This window comes from Pinus tabuliformis, chromosome 8 (genome assembly GCF_031772625.1).
Source record: "Pinus tabuliformis cultivar Carrire ecotype Pingquan chromosome 8, CPIR1, whole genome shotgun sequence".
NCBI lineage: Eukaryota > Viridiplantae > Streptophyta > Pinopsida > Pinales > Pinaceae > Pinus > Pinus tabuliformis.
Window position 1 is genome coordinate 1213029059 of NC_142294.1, and position 15849 is coordinate 1213044907.

Consider the following 15849-nt stretch of genomic DNA (forward strand, 5'->3'; position numbering starts at 1 on the left):
AATATGTGGGTAATAGGGGCACAACAATATAAATAAGGGGTATAACTACAATAGTAACGGGGTAATCACTAGTATTATAGGGACCCAACACTAGATGATCCAAAAAATGTTCTTCTAGTTTGTATTCTAGCCTCTTTATAACCTAGAATTTGGGATTCAAGATGATTTTTCTGTAAATACCTAGATGGAGTCTTTTCTGGCACACTTACATTTTGATTTTCCTCTTTTTATGCTTCTCCTTCTTGTTCACCTACAAATTCTTAGATATTAGTGGGGATTTGTTAATCATTTGATTGTATCTATATTTTGCTACTTGTAGATCCTTCGTCAGCTACTACATCTACACATTGAATAATCTTTTGAAGCCTTTTATTATAACATTTGTACCCTTTACTTCTGGAAGCATTCCTTCCTCATCGATAGGTTCAAATTTTCCAAGCTTGTCATCATTTCTCTTTATAAAACATTTGCTTCTAAAGTTTTTAAAGTATTTAACAATTCTGGGTTTTCCATACCATAGTTCATGAGGGGTTTTGTCATACATGGGCCTTGTTGAGGATATCAACAGTTGTTTGTATTACTTCTCCTCAAAAGGTGTGGGACACTCTAGACTCATCAAGCATAGCACATGCCATCCATTGAAATGTCCTATTCATTCTCTCTGCTACTTTGTTCTGTTGAGGAGTTTTAGTTATGGAGAATTGTCTTTTGACACCATGTTCCTCACAAAAACTGAAGAATTAATCTGATATAAACTCTTATCCTCTATCAGACCTAAGAAATTTGAGTTTTAATTCCAATTAATTTTCCACCATAGCTTTGAATATTTTAAAATTTTCAAATGCATCATATTTAAACTTCAGTAACATAACCCGACATATACTAGTGAAATCATCAATTAATAACATGAAGTGTTGTTCACCACAAAGAGAATTCTTTTTCATCGATCCACATAAGTTTGTATGAATTAGTTCAAGAGGTTTACCTAAACTACATTCTTTATCTTTGAACTGAACTCTTGATTTCATACCAAATTGACATTATTTACAAATGTTACTTTTAGGTGGTATGATGTATGGCATGTCACAAGAAACCGCCTTCTTTCTCAATCTATATAGTTGAGAGAAACTTATATTTCCCAATATTTTATGCCATAGCCAAATTTCCTCGGTTTTGACCAAGAAGCATTGTCAATTCCTCCCTTCAAGGATGTACACATTGTTAGCAGTTCTGGGAAATTCCTTTGATTATTGTCTTACTTTTTCCCAATTCTTTAACTAAGTAATATTTAGACCTAAAAACAACTTCATGCCCTTGGTAACACATATTACTAACACTGAACATATTATGGTTTAATAAATCAACATACAATACATTTTTAGCTATGGTTTTCTCTTTTAAGATCACAAATCCTTTTCTTGTAATGGTAGTTGGTGAATTATTACTGAAGGATACATCCTTTTATTTCTTAATTTCATTAAAAGAAACAAACTTATCTTTGTCACTTGTCATATGTTTTGAGAAACCACTATCAATCTACCATGGATTCTCTTAATCTCTTGCATGCAAGGCTAAACCACATTTTTGAGACAAATTGATATTTCTTTTCTAGATTTTGGGGGGATTTGTCTTCTACTCATGATGGTAAGATGGAATCATCCTACTTCTCCATTCAATTTCTTCATATCCAAATTTATTACAAATAGTACATTCAACTTCATTCTAAAGAGGAGAGAAGTCATAACAGGAAGACTTCTTTGATTGGTTCATATTATGTTGATTTCTTTCTTCTCTAGTCATGATAATCCTATAAGAAACACAGTTAATTTCCTTGTGGCCGAAGTTATGACAAATAAATCATCGACCATTTAAGTAACAATACTTAAGGGTGAAGTAAAATTTTGAATAGCTTGGCCTCTGATCATGAAAATGAGATATTTTTGTTTTCAGTTTCCTTACCTAAGTATAGCTTGATCCTTCCTCATTTTGTTGAGTTTTTCTATCTTAGAAGTCACTTCCCTTTACAACATTGGCATAACTCTTAGTACGTGCTTTAGAACATATCATAGATATTGATGCTTCATCATTTTGATTTGTATTAGATCCAAGGCCTGTCTTTATAAATGTAGAATTTTGAACCTTAATAATTTCATCCTTAATGTTTTATTAAGGTAGAGAGCAATCTTTCGGATTAATCACATAGTAAGGATTGGGTCGACGTTTCAAAACAACTACTGTGGTTCATGCTTAGGACAAGGTTTTAGATCCTTTTGCAAATATGAGATTTAGATTCAACCATGTCTTTGTTTTCTCAATCCTTTTTCTTAGTCCCACAATTTCATGTTCTAGATTCTCACAACGTTTTTCCTTTTCTTATACCTTTTTCCTTGATGCTTCCTCTTATAATTTAACCTCTTCTAGGAAGATTTTTAGTTCAATTATTTCTTCAACTAAGTAATTCTCCTCATACATACTAATTTCTTTTTCTTGATTCTTATTTATAATGTTGAGTCTATCAAAATCCTTTAATGCATCCATTAAATCATAACAATTATCATTTTCACTTCCAAATTGATCTTTAAAGGCCATAAGTAATTTGTATTCTTGATTAGAATCTGAATCATCATCCTCATTAGTGGAAGAACTTTCACTATCTTCATGTGTGTAAAAAATTTTCTTCTTAGTAAAACTTCTTTTGACATTTTTCTTGGAGACATTCTTTCCTTTCTCTTTCTTATCATGGTTTTCTTTATAAGGGCATTTATAAACATAGTGACCTAATATTCCACAAGAAAAATATTTAAAGGGAATTTTATCTTTGAATCTACCAGTTCCCACTTGCAACTTCTTGACAAAGTTTGCTTCTTCTTCATCTAAAATGTAGTTGGCATCATCTGGTTCTCACTTCTATTTCCCTTTAATTGTAACCTTGAAGGAGAACTCTCTAATATCCAATGTATTTCTCTTTCGTTATAATCTTGTAGGTAGTCAGAATTCCATGATGTCTTTCTAGAGTAAGTCTACTTAAATCCTGCATTTCTTCAATTAAAAAAACTTTGGCATCGAACTTTGGGGTTAGCGATCTTAAAATATTTTCAGTAATAGTACAATTCTCTAACATGTCCCCAAGTCCTTTTATAGTATTAGTAATTTTGTCTACTCTAAGGAAAAAGTTCCCAATTCTTTCATCATCATGCATTCTAAGAGACTCATATTGGATTCTATATGATTGAAGTTTTCCACTTTTTACCTTAGTGTCACCTTCATAGGTTTGTACAATATTATGCCACATTTCTTTTACGGTGTTCAATTACGTGACTTTCATAAATTCAGATTAAGCTAATCCTCCTAAGATAGCATTTACTACCTTTGACTTGTTCTCATAATTCTTCTTTCTTGCATCATCTATGGGAATGGAGTTTCTATATTAATATCCACCTTCAACAATCCCCCAAACATCAACCATTAGTGACTGAAAATATGATCTCATTCTAACCTTCCAAAATATGAAGTTAGTTCCATTAAATAAGACTGGCTTGGCAAAGAAAATTCCATCCTGACTGCTCATCATGTTGGATTGTCCTTCAAGCAATCAAGATTTTTGTTAGGGACCTTCTCTGATACCAATTGTTAGAAATACTGAGAGTGAGGGGTGGATCAATATTTCATTCCCAATCAAATTTATTTATGTTTTTATCTTCTATCACCATTAACACATTATATTGCAGATCATAAAAGACATGACAAAAATAAGATAAAATAATAAACACAAATCAACACGTAGGTACACTGATATTTAGGTGGAAAACCAAGATGGGCGAAAATCATTGTTGTTGTCTCTAACTTGTCTTCTTATTATTAAAGAAAGATCTTTTACAATTTTCACTAGTGCAAGCTTTTTCTAGTTCACATGATTCTACCTACATAAGGCTCCGACCTTCACTTATATTTTCTAACTGCTATTGGAAGAAAAAGACTACTCCCTCTTACTTCTAGTGATCCACTTTTCACAATGTTTCAAACTGGGACCACCTGTAACAAAAATGTATATGGTAGATCACTAGACCTACAATGCAATCAAGAAGTATTTTCCCTAAATTTTTTCAATCATACTGCCACCTTCATCAAACTAAATCAATAAATCTATACCTCATGCAATACATCACCAAACAACAATCAAAATAAGCAAGACAACAACAATATGTTATGACTTATCTTTTTTTTTATACACCTTCAACAAATTTAGGATATATCCCTACACTATCACAACTATAATGTCTGGAGATATTGATGATAGCCAAAAGGTCCTTTTCTAACACCAAAACCTCAAGAAAAAGTTAAGTGTCTCTATCATTAAATTCTTACATACATAGTCATAAGTGTTGAGAGCAAGAAAGTTTAAAAAAAAAAATCACTATTTGACATATGTAATAAAGCAAGCTTCACTGATTTTGCAAGACATGTCTTCATACACAATTATAGTCATTGATATTCCTTTTTACAACATAAACAAGAGATATATGACTAGATCCAAGACTTCACTGTTATGCATATGAAAACAAATATACCTCACTAATTTAGTGGCTACTGCAAGATGATCTCTGATTTTTTCATTGCATAAGGACATGCAAGTCAACCAAAGCTTCATTATTTTGTATAAAGCATGGACATCAGAACCCTGCAATGTATACTGTCAATTCTTCTACCAACATTATAGTCAAAACATCAATGTGAAGTACATGTTACAAAAAAAGCCCTGCAACCATCATTATTAGACAATCTCTGCCATAGATATGTTCACTGAGTACAATATGTAGTAGCAACCATCAAGTTCACAACAAAATTAGCCTAAAATATTTTAGTAAAAACTCTCGTAGTAATAAATCTTCAAACTAGGCACGTATATGTACTCAAGGAAAATATCCAACCATGACGATCTCACTGTTCAAAGTCATAACCTCTGCATAAAAATCACACCCTTCAAGCACTAAATGATACATATACTGAAACTACTAATACAATATCTACAAACTAATGACAATATTATATCCTCTATTTACATCTATGAATAATAACATCCCCAAAATAAATCCTTTCTGTCCCTATGATACCCTTCCAAAAATTACTCAAACAAATTTGCAGCAAAGATATATTGATCTTCTACCCATATCATAAAAAAGTAACAATAGTGGAGCATAAATAGGCGTCAATTTCATAAGGCTTCTTAATCATAGTCCTCATGTGGTAGTAGTAAACTAAGGTAGATTAGAGCCTCTACAAAAAACATTTACTAGTCATTTAAGCCACATAAGTATGTCTCTGTGGTGAAGGAAACACATACAGATCTCTACACTGGGTACTGTAGAGATTATAAGCATATAGAGTCAAATTCAAGTGATAGTGTGCTTATTCAGGGGACATGGATCTAAGGATGTACATCTCTCTGTAGAAAAACAAAAAAAATAATCTTTCAATAAGAGGTCAGATCAATCGATTAAGCCTTGAGCACAAAGCCTTCAAATGTTTATTTGCATATAACAATCATTTCACATATATATGTCTCTGTGCTGAGAGAAATATAATTTACTAGTGATGACAATCCAGATCTAAGTCATGTAAATATCTACCCTACAAACTTTTCACATCATTCAATTGATCATACATATGTATCTTTAGAAAATAAGACTTTCAACCCAATATTCTTCCTTAAAAACACAAAGCATATAGAATTTAATCCACAAGGCGTATCATCATGGGATAATGATCAATGCATGTATTCAAAGAAGGCAGCAAAACCAAGTCATTATTTATTCAGATCTACAATATATTGATGCAGATGAAGTAGCTAAATTTTACCAATCAAAAGGAATTGGTTATTGATCCATACACCTTATATTTTATCATATGAAGACTCTGATATTTCTTTCTCCTCCACGCTCCCTTGTGTAGACCTGTGTGAAACAAAAACACCAAATGCTCTAGCTTGGTCTCCTTTTATAGTTATATGATATCTAAATATTATAGGAAAACGTCAAGGTGGTTATTGATGGTAAAGTGGACCCTGCGAATTCCTCCTGTGTGCACGAAATATGTGGGAAAAGCTTTGGTTTTTCTCATGGTTTTTATTATTTTATTGACCATAGGCATGGCCACATGGAAAATAACTGGGAATATTGGTTGCAATCAACCTACTAACATGGCCTTCCTAGTGGCTGAAACCTTCCAGTCGAATTGTTGAGCCTTCCTCCATGCGGATGAGGCTTAAACTAGGGAAAAATTACTCCACATAGTCCAAACTTTCCATACTTCTTCCTCATGCTCTTCAACACCTATACACTTGTTCATTAGGGAAATTTTGAGGTCCAAAATTGGCCTCAAAACAAAAATGTACAACAAAAATAAAATGTATAAAAACCATTAGGGTTCAAGATTATGACATCAACCATGGGGGATGATTCACAATTTTTGGAGTAAAAAGGTAAAAAGATTAAAAATTAAAAAATTACATTTTCAACTTGTATTTTCAGCTTATCTCCCTACAATTTTACTCAAATTTCAAGCATGAGCACTGATTGGATGTGGAATTTACTTCTTCATCCAAGGAGTAGCCATGTTGTGTACTTTTGATGGACCCTACTACATGAAAAATGAGAAATACATGGAAAACATGTTTGCGATCACATTTTTTCACGTATTTCTCATTTTGAGTCTAGAAGGGTCCATCGAGAGTATGAAACATGGGTAATCCTTTGATGATGAATTAAATTATGCATCCAATGATTTCCCTTGCTTGAAATTAAAGTAAAATTATAGGGAGATAAGTTGAAAATATGAGTTGAAAACGTAGTTTTTTCCTTTTTCCCTCTAAAATTTGATGATGTAATCTAATATTATTTTATTATTTACACTATTATTTTATAATATTCCTTATGAGACCCATTTTAGACATCAAAACTTCTTTAATTCTTACCCTAGCAAGCCTCTACAACTTCCTGCAATCATACAATTTTATTATGATGAATCCATCAAATAAACAACCATATTGTGATGAGAGTAGGTAGACATCAAGGACAATAAATGAACCCTAGTGCCAATATTTCAGAGGGTTACGATAAAATTTCCATATCTTATGTTCCCAATGCATTAATTTTGTGGGATATCGAGGATATATTACGCATATCACATAGGAGTCTAGCAAGAGAAGAACACAAGGTTTGTCCCATGCTAAAGGATGAATAAGCCTTCAATGACTCAAATACATTTATCACCTCCCTATAGCTATGAGGACACCAAGGAACTAGATCCAACTTTTTATGGATTTTAGAGGGAAGCAATCATCTCTTCAAGGAGTTTTCCCCTGAAGCACTTTTCTTATAATAAGGAGCCTTAGTAACCCAGTAGCGATCCAAAACTCTAGAGGAATATTGTCAGCATTAGAGAAATGATTTTGCCTATTATTTCAATTTTTCATGTTTCATGTATGAGCACACTTGTGGATTAATGAAAAACATTATTTTGTTCCCACATTGATTTTCCTTAAAGGGACCTGAGTCTCCTTGGGTTAGGGCCCAACCCATGTTCTCAAGCCCCATTCTTGCACATTTATTTTCCATACATTTAGTTGAGTTATGTTTTTTATCCAAATCTCATCTCTAAAAAAATATTGTCTATGCAAGGTTTATGGATAAGCTTATTTCTCGATTAGTTTATGTATCTTGCTATGATGAACACAAAAATTGTTTCTTTTATGCAATGATATTATTCACTTAAAATTCAACTCATCCTTCCCATCATTTTACTCCTCTACATTTAATGGCTTATCAGTTATTCTCGCACTTTGTTTTGATTAGTGAGCCATACATTTTTATTTGAGTTGAAAAACATCTTCATAAGGATATTTAGTGTTGTTTTTATGCATTTAGTTTACTTACAACATCATTTTTTTAGCCACTATTAAACATTTATGGAATCTCCCAATAAGATGAAATTTCCCGAGATGAGCTACAAGAAACCTCAGATTTTTCTATACCTAACACGAAATGAACCATTGGGTGTTCCAGAGTTTGGATAGGGCCTATTTACCCTTCTACAATCATCCTTCACCTTCTTCACCCCTTATACTGCATCTATACCTCATAAATTTTCTCGTGGATGTTTCATATAACAAAACAGGGCCATCATGTAGCAATAGATGAATTTCCTTAGAAGGCCTCCATATTTGCACCTAAAGTTTTTTTTCATTCCCTAGCATATTATAATGTGCATTAGACACTGAAGTTGGATTTTAGAGGTTCAAATACCTCATATAAATTTTACCCTATTAGTTGTAGCTTTCTTTCTACAATTAGGGTTTGTTGTTTGTATGGCTTTTTTCAACTGCAAATTGATTTATCATACACCTTAGAATATAATTGATTTTTCTCTTCCATACTTGAAGTGATATGATTTTATTTTTTGCAATAACATAGGTTTTTTCCCTCTCATTTACTTTCCTACAGTTGGCATAGATTTATTTTCTTCAAAATAGAGTATGGTTACCTCTTATCATTTACCTTTCTGCAATTAGATTAGGGATTACCTTTTCTCACTTAACTTTTTACAATATAATAGGATTTATTTATGTTGTTTCCTTTCCTTCAAGTTAGAATTGATATATTATTGCTCATTAGTTTCCTGAGCATTTCTTGTAGCCTAGATAGCAAAAGTGGTATGTGTGCATTTTACTTCTCTTTAGTTGCATCAAATCAACCAAAGTAGAATATACTTCCCAATGCACATATAGTGTCGATGCCTCTTAAGTCTGTATGAATACCAGGCTGATAATTAAAGTTGATAACCTTAGAAGTTTCAACATTCTTGTTGCAATACTAAGGGCCATCACCTAGGTCAATGGGATCCAGCAAAGCTAGAACATTACTCTAGATCATATTTTGGAGGATATTCAAAGACTAAAGATTTCCTTTAATTCATTCTCATGCATTCATTTTTACAAGGAGTGGAACATGGATGCTGACAGGATTTCTAAGGAATTCCTGCTCATGGATCGGGGATTATGACAAGTGACCAAGATTGTGGACTAAGAACATTAACATTTTTATAACAGGTGACAAATGGATGGGCATCTTCGTGTCATTCTTTCTTAATGTGATATTGACATCTTACAAACATATGTTTTTTTACTACTTTGCAACAGTTTTTGATTGTATATGTCATGTTATATTTTTGCAACTATTATTAGTTTTGCTATTTGATAGTAACTCAGTAGGTTTTACTCTATTTATATTATGTGCAGACAATGTAACCATTATTTCAAATGTATTTTGATATTTTGTTTTGATGCATGACACTTAAGGATTTGGGGCATACCCTAATGAATACACATGTCAATGTGTATATAAAAAATGTATTTCTTTTTCTTATGAATGGAAGTATGGGTTTTTCCCATGAAGAAATAAAAATTGAAAATAAAATTATAATTAGTTAGTTTTTATGTATTTTTTTTACTTTATCAATGTGAGATGTAACATGTAGCAAATTTTATTATGAATTGATGCCTACTACCATATAATTTATATGGATGTACTAGTTTAAATATACAGAAAAAATAACAACTGCCTAACTTTCATCCTTTTTGCATTTAAATTGACATTTTAAAGATAAATTTAAAAACATAATATCTTTAATAAGATTATATATATATATATATCTATATTACTACTTAATTTTAAATTTCTATTATTATCATATAATGAAAATTATATTAAATACATTTTATTTTATTTATGATTAATTTATTATTATCATTTGGCTGGAGGCAAGTTATGGATAAATTTTTATAGATTACATGCCATTTTACTGATACTCAAATTTATTGGATGGAATAAAGTCAATTACTGGACCACACCCAAGTCACATAACCTCATTAGTATACCGTTATGATTTTTCAACAACTATTGAGAGATCCTTCCCAAGATCCACAACTACCAAAATAATTGAATATGCATCGATACTAAGTTGTACTTCCACTTGATACCATGAAGATATGATTGCTTTAGACCACTAAATCAATTCCTTACTTGTAATAGTTGAACTACTAGCCATTATATTTATTTTGATTTGGATTGAATCATTATATTATTTGGAATCCATCTTTTGATGATTTAAAAGTGGAAAAGGTGAAGGAATAAACTCATAGGACCACGTTTACCCACCGGTCCCAGCTTGGCAAATTGAGGTCTAAAACCTTGCCAATGTAGTTTGTGGCATCAAATGGCATTTTTGGGGGGTAAAATTTTGCTACTAATATGCAAGCAACCCATAGTGTTATTATATGCAAATATACCTTTATAACATCACAAGGATAATCTGAATTAGATTCTATATGCAAAAGTTATGCGATTCAGAATTTGACCATCATGATTCGATAGGATGCCATGTAGAGCCTTATTATTCATGGAAAAGTAGATAATAATGTGATCATGATGACTGGCACTCTAGAAGATTTGATATTGTAACTCTATTTAAGAGTTAAATGAGTCAAACTTAATCACTAGTAGGTTATTGGGTTGTATTATAACGAAGCCACTAGGAGGAAAAGGAATTCCATTCTATTCAAGTGCATTTTGTTCCATATATGAGCAAAGTAACTGAGAGTAGATAGATAGAGAGAGAACAAATAGAGTTTGTGAATTATAGCACACCATGGGCCACAAGTCTCACTTCTTTGTATTTGCATCCATTTTCATTTAGGAAAAGAGAGAGCAGAGCAACCTCACCTTCGAGTTGGGTTTTCTCCCAAAAGGGTTTTCTAGGTCACATCTTGTAGTTGTGAGTAATTGTATTGTTGCATATTCTCTATTTTCTACATTTTCTATATTACATATATAGAATAGTAATTCAATAAATCCAGAAATTTAAGGAAAATAACCCTCATAGTATAGATTTCCAATTCTTAATATAAAGTTATCAGATATATTGTGATGAACTATCTAGTAGAATATTCACGACAGTTTATGGATCATATTGGTATCATAGAAAGTTTCTTTCATTATATTGTGAGGATAAACAAGGGATCTAGATTCTAGATTAGCTAAGCCAAGCGTCAGAAAACCCCAACCATGGCTAATTAATTTATTAATAACACTCATGATTTTGTACATGATATTTTTATGAGATTGGAAGCATAAGTTGTAGAAATAAATTGTAGTGTGAGCCTCCTAGTGGTAGTTCAGACTAATAATCCTGGGCTATTCAAAGAAGATGGAGGTTTTTACTATAGAGGCATGATCGAAGGGGAAATCAATAAATCAAGAAAAATCAACGAGGGAATAAAAGAAACAATTTAAAAAGGAACAATAGATTTTGTAATGTGAATCATTCAAATTGAAATAAAGGTCAACATCAAGCCATATCAAGGTCAGATTGATACTCTGAAGTCAAATTGCTAGCTATGAAAATTATAATTTTATTTTAGTGTTCATAATATGGATGAAGAACAAAAGATTACATTTTATCAACTAAAATTAGAAGGCCATGCCATAACCTTGTAGGAAAGCCACATAGATACCTTTAAGTTAAAAAGAGATTCTATAATGACTAAGTGGGAGTGTTTCAAAACTCTCATAAACTCACAATTTTACGCTTTTGTGTATGTAGAGGACTAGTGGATTCAATTAAATTACTTCAGGTAGAGACAAGCGAAAAGCATACAAGAGTACACCATATAATTTATAAAGATAGCCATAATGTTGGATATCTCACCTAAGAATTCAAATGTACTCCTCAAGTATTTGGGGGGTCTACACAGTCATCTTGTAAAGCAAGTGATATTATTTAAACCTAGAAAGGTGGACAAGGCTTGTGGACAGGGAAAATACCTAAAGAACATAGGCTAGAAGGAAGGAAAATCTAGTGGATCAAAGTAGAAGGAGCACCAAGAAGCTTCCAAGGATGGGAAGAAGAAGTTGAAAGTGGCAAAACACAAAAGGACAACAATCACAACACATCAGTGCAAATATCCTAGCAACCACTATAACGTTGATGGTTGTATGGAGGAAAAGTGTTGGAAGTTGCATCTAGAGCTCAACCGAAAGAAAAAAAATAAAGATGCCAAGAAGAAAATTCTCGTGGTCACTAATTTGAGCAACTACATGGAAAGTCACTCAAACATGGATGAGAAGATTATCTATACATAAGTGTAGAAGGAAGTGAATATGAATAGCCTTTAGCAACATGAAGAGAAATATATGGCAATGCTCTTCCATATAAATATACAAGTCAAGAAGATGAAATTTGATGCCCTATTCGACTTAGGATCAAAAACAAATTCTATAGCAACGGATCAAGTCAAGCAACCAGGACTAGAGACTCATGACCATCCTAACCCATGTCCATTAGGATGGGTCATGTAATGCCCCTATCTAATCCTATTATCTTACATTATTTTATTAGTCTACTTATTGAATTATTGACTTGTGTGATTGATTCTAATAAGTATTATTATTATACGCATGAGGTATGCATATGCTAGTTATGTACCCACACCTCACATGAATATTATTCTAAAGCTTAATATGTTAGATAGTTAATTAATGGTTAAGCTTGATTATTTATCAAGCTTATGCTCAACCCTAAGCTTGATTAATCACTAATATTGATTAGTGATTAATTGACCTTAAAACTTGATTTATAATTAATGATTATATTTTAAATATGATTCATTTAATAATTAAATTAATAGGATTCTTCAGGTTTGATTAACATTTCAAGGATAATATTATTTTATTGAATTAATGAGGGGTGGTTGGGAAATGTGGGTGTTAATTAGGGGATAAACGGGTAGGTGGAGGGACAAGGAGGGGTGTGGCTTGAGGAGGGTGTCAATTGGGAAAGGCAAAGGCATTGAATTCAACATGTGGATTGGTTATTCCAATACATGGTCATTTCTAATAAATTTGAATGTAATGTTAAAAGTTTTAACCATTTAACATCTTGTTAAATATTTTCTCACCTTGATGGTTAACCTACTAATAAAATAATTGAGGTTAACCTACTAATAACATAATTGAGTTCAGGAAGGATAAGTGTATGTAACATCCACACTATTACTTACCAACTAAAATAATATTAAACATGATAATGTGTTATATTTAAATTCAACAATGTAAATTTATAAAACATATGAACTCCATGTAATACACAAAAGAAGGTTGTTTCTATGTAAATATGATGTTATGTCATTTATGCATAATTGTTTTTATAGATTAGCTAAGGGAAACACAATGACATTATTGGTTCTTAATTGACTTATTTGATATGTGCAATCCCATGTTTTGGGGATTGATTATTTGATACAACCAACAATTTCTTGTGAGTTAAATGTGCTCACTCTCAATGAGGATTATGATGGTTTTGTATACATAAGTATTGAAAATTGAGATTTCATGGAATCTCAATGGGGCAATGATACTATGTTTTATATTTTGCCAAATTTATATATCATGCAAGATGGAAAAGCCTCACCCAAAGTGTGCATCATATGAACATGAACTAATATAGGAAGAATAACTAAGGAAATAAGTATTTTTGTGGAAAGGTAAGATTAGTAAGTAAATACCATTAAGTAAAAATGATATGCAATAATAATTAGGATTATATGGACATGAACTAATATAAGAAAAATGACTAAGGAAAGAAGTCTTTTTTAGAAAAGCTAGATTAGTAAGTAGATACCATTAACTAAAAATGACGTGCAATACTAATTATGATAGTTAACATCTCAAATAAATAATAATAAAAAAATTGAAATGAAAATTGATATTATAAAAAAATAAATATAATTATATTCCAAAAATGGGGAAATAAGGTGATAAAGTTAATGAAGTAGAGTGACACTACCGAAAACTTGTTTTTTTGAATATAAGAAATGAAAACCTTCTCTTTTAAAATTACAAATTATTTGAGATGAAATGATTTTTTTTAAGTTAATATATATTCATAAATAATAGACAATAGATTTAACAACTAATTGACAATTTCCTCTCTATAAAAATGAAAGAAAGGGAAGAAAACAAAAAAACTACAGATTTAAAATTGACAATGTCAATTGGAAGGGAGAAAAATAAAAGCCAGTAAAAACTGCAAAGACATTGTTAGTTTTAACAATCTTATCCATTGCGCTTCATCCTTGAGAGGGAGGCACTACATAATCTCCAGTAAGCAATGCATTACTGATGGTTATTTAAGTATGGTAATAAATCTGCTTAAAGATCTTCAGTAAGCATGGGATTCTCGATATTAACATTTAGTTACTTAATTGTTTAATAATTCTGAAAAAAATATTAAAATGGCAATCGATTTGAAAATAATTCATCAAAATGATAAAATACCAGAATTGATGAAGCTACATTGGTAGGCAAAAAAAATATTGGCGTTTAAAACCCAATACATTAATGCACTGTTTTTTCGGAATATCAAGATCGCACCGTAAATGTTGCTGTGGAGTCAACCTTTCCAACTTTTTGGTGCAAAATTTCCATTTTGGCGTGCTGCTTTTGAGCATCCGTGTGGATTTGAGATGGCCATTGATACCCTCCATTTGGATTTGAAAAAACAATTGATATTATTGATAAGCAAGACGAGGAGAAACCGCACAGTGAAATTAGAGAAGTCAAATATATAAATTAACATTTCTTCAGGTAAAGCATGAACTATATTCAAACCATTTTAATCAAAGCATTATTAATTTATACTTACATTCTCTTTAAATTTCATTAAATTTAAAGTTAAAATAAAGTTATATTATTTATTAAAAACATCTCTGTATAACATTCACAAACTAAAATATAAGCTGTGTAATTGATAATAATATACTAACATTTTTTTGAATTATTATGAATAATTTAATTTAATAATTAAACATTTATTTTTAGTGAGTGAGATGTAGATTGCTAACCTCCCCACCCAATTTCAATTTCTGCTAATAAACTATGGAGGTATAGAAAGGAGGTATAGAAAATGTCACATATAAAACTAAAATTTAGGATGTGTAATGGATAATAATATACGAATATTTTTTAAATTATTATAAATAATTTAATTTAATAATTAAACATTTAATAATTTAATTTAATAATCAAACATTTATTTTTTAGTGAGTGAGATGTAGATTGTTAACCTCCCCACCCAACTTCAATTTCTGCTAATAAACTATGGAAGTATAGAAAATGTCACATATAATATATGGCTATGGCAAGTTTTAGAAACCTAATGTCATTTTAAACTTATTTAGGTTTTACAAGTTTATCCGAGTATCAAACAGTCACATATCAAATATCAAAGAGTACTCTGATGGAAGACATGTCAATCAACCAGATTCTCGAGGTCTCGTTGCTGATGATAACTGATTTGCAATTTTAAAATTTATAAATTGTTGGTGCAGTTGTGTTGCTTCGTCACATCGCTACAGGTCTGCACATTCAAAGTAATTTAAAATCATTGCATCACTTGGCTGATTGTTAGGGAGTCTGACTAAATTTATATATGTAACGTTTCTTGTTCACCTATGCAATTTTCTCGAAACAATACGTGGACTTTGTGTGTCGACTTGGGGATCACGTAGTCTAAGTCCTAAATTTGTCTGAAAAGAAATTTTGGTAAAATTTTTTAGAAATTTAATTATAGTTTTCTAAGTTTTGAGATTTTGGGTATTTAACCTTTTGATGATTTTTAATAATATTAAATCTATTTTTATTATAAATGTGCTTTATCCTGCATATTTACAGATCACAGAACTAGTAAGCAGACATCTTATTAAAGGAGGGTTTTCTATAGGAAACAGGTATCTGGAAT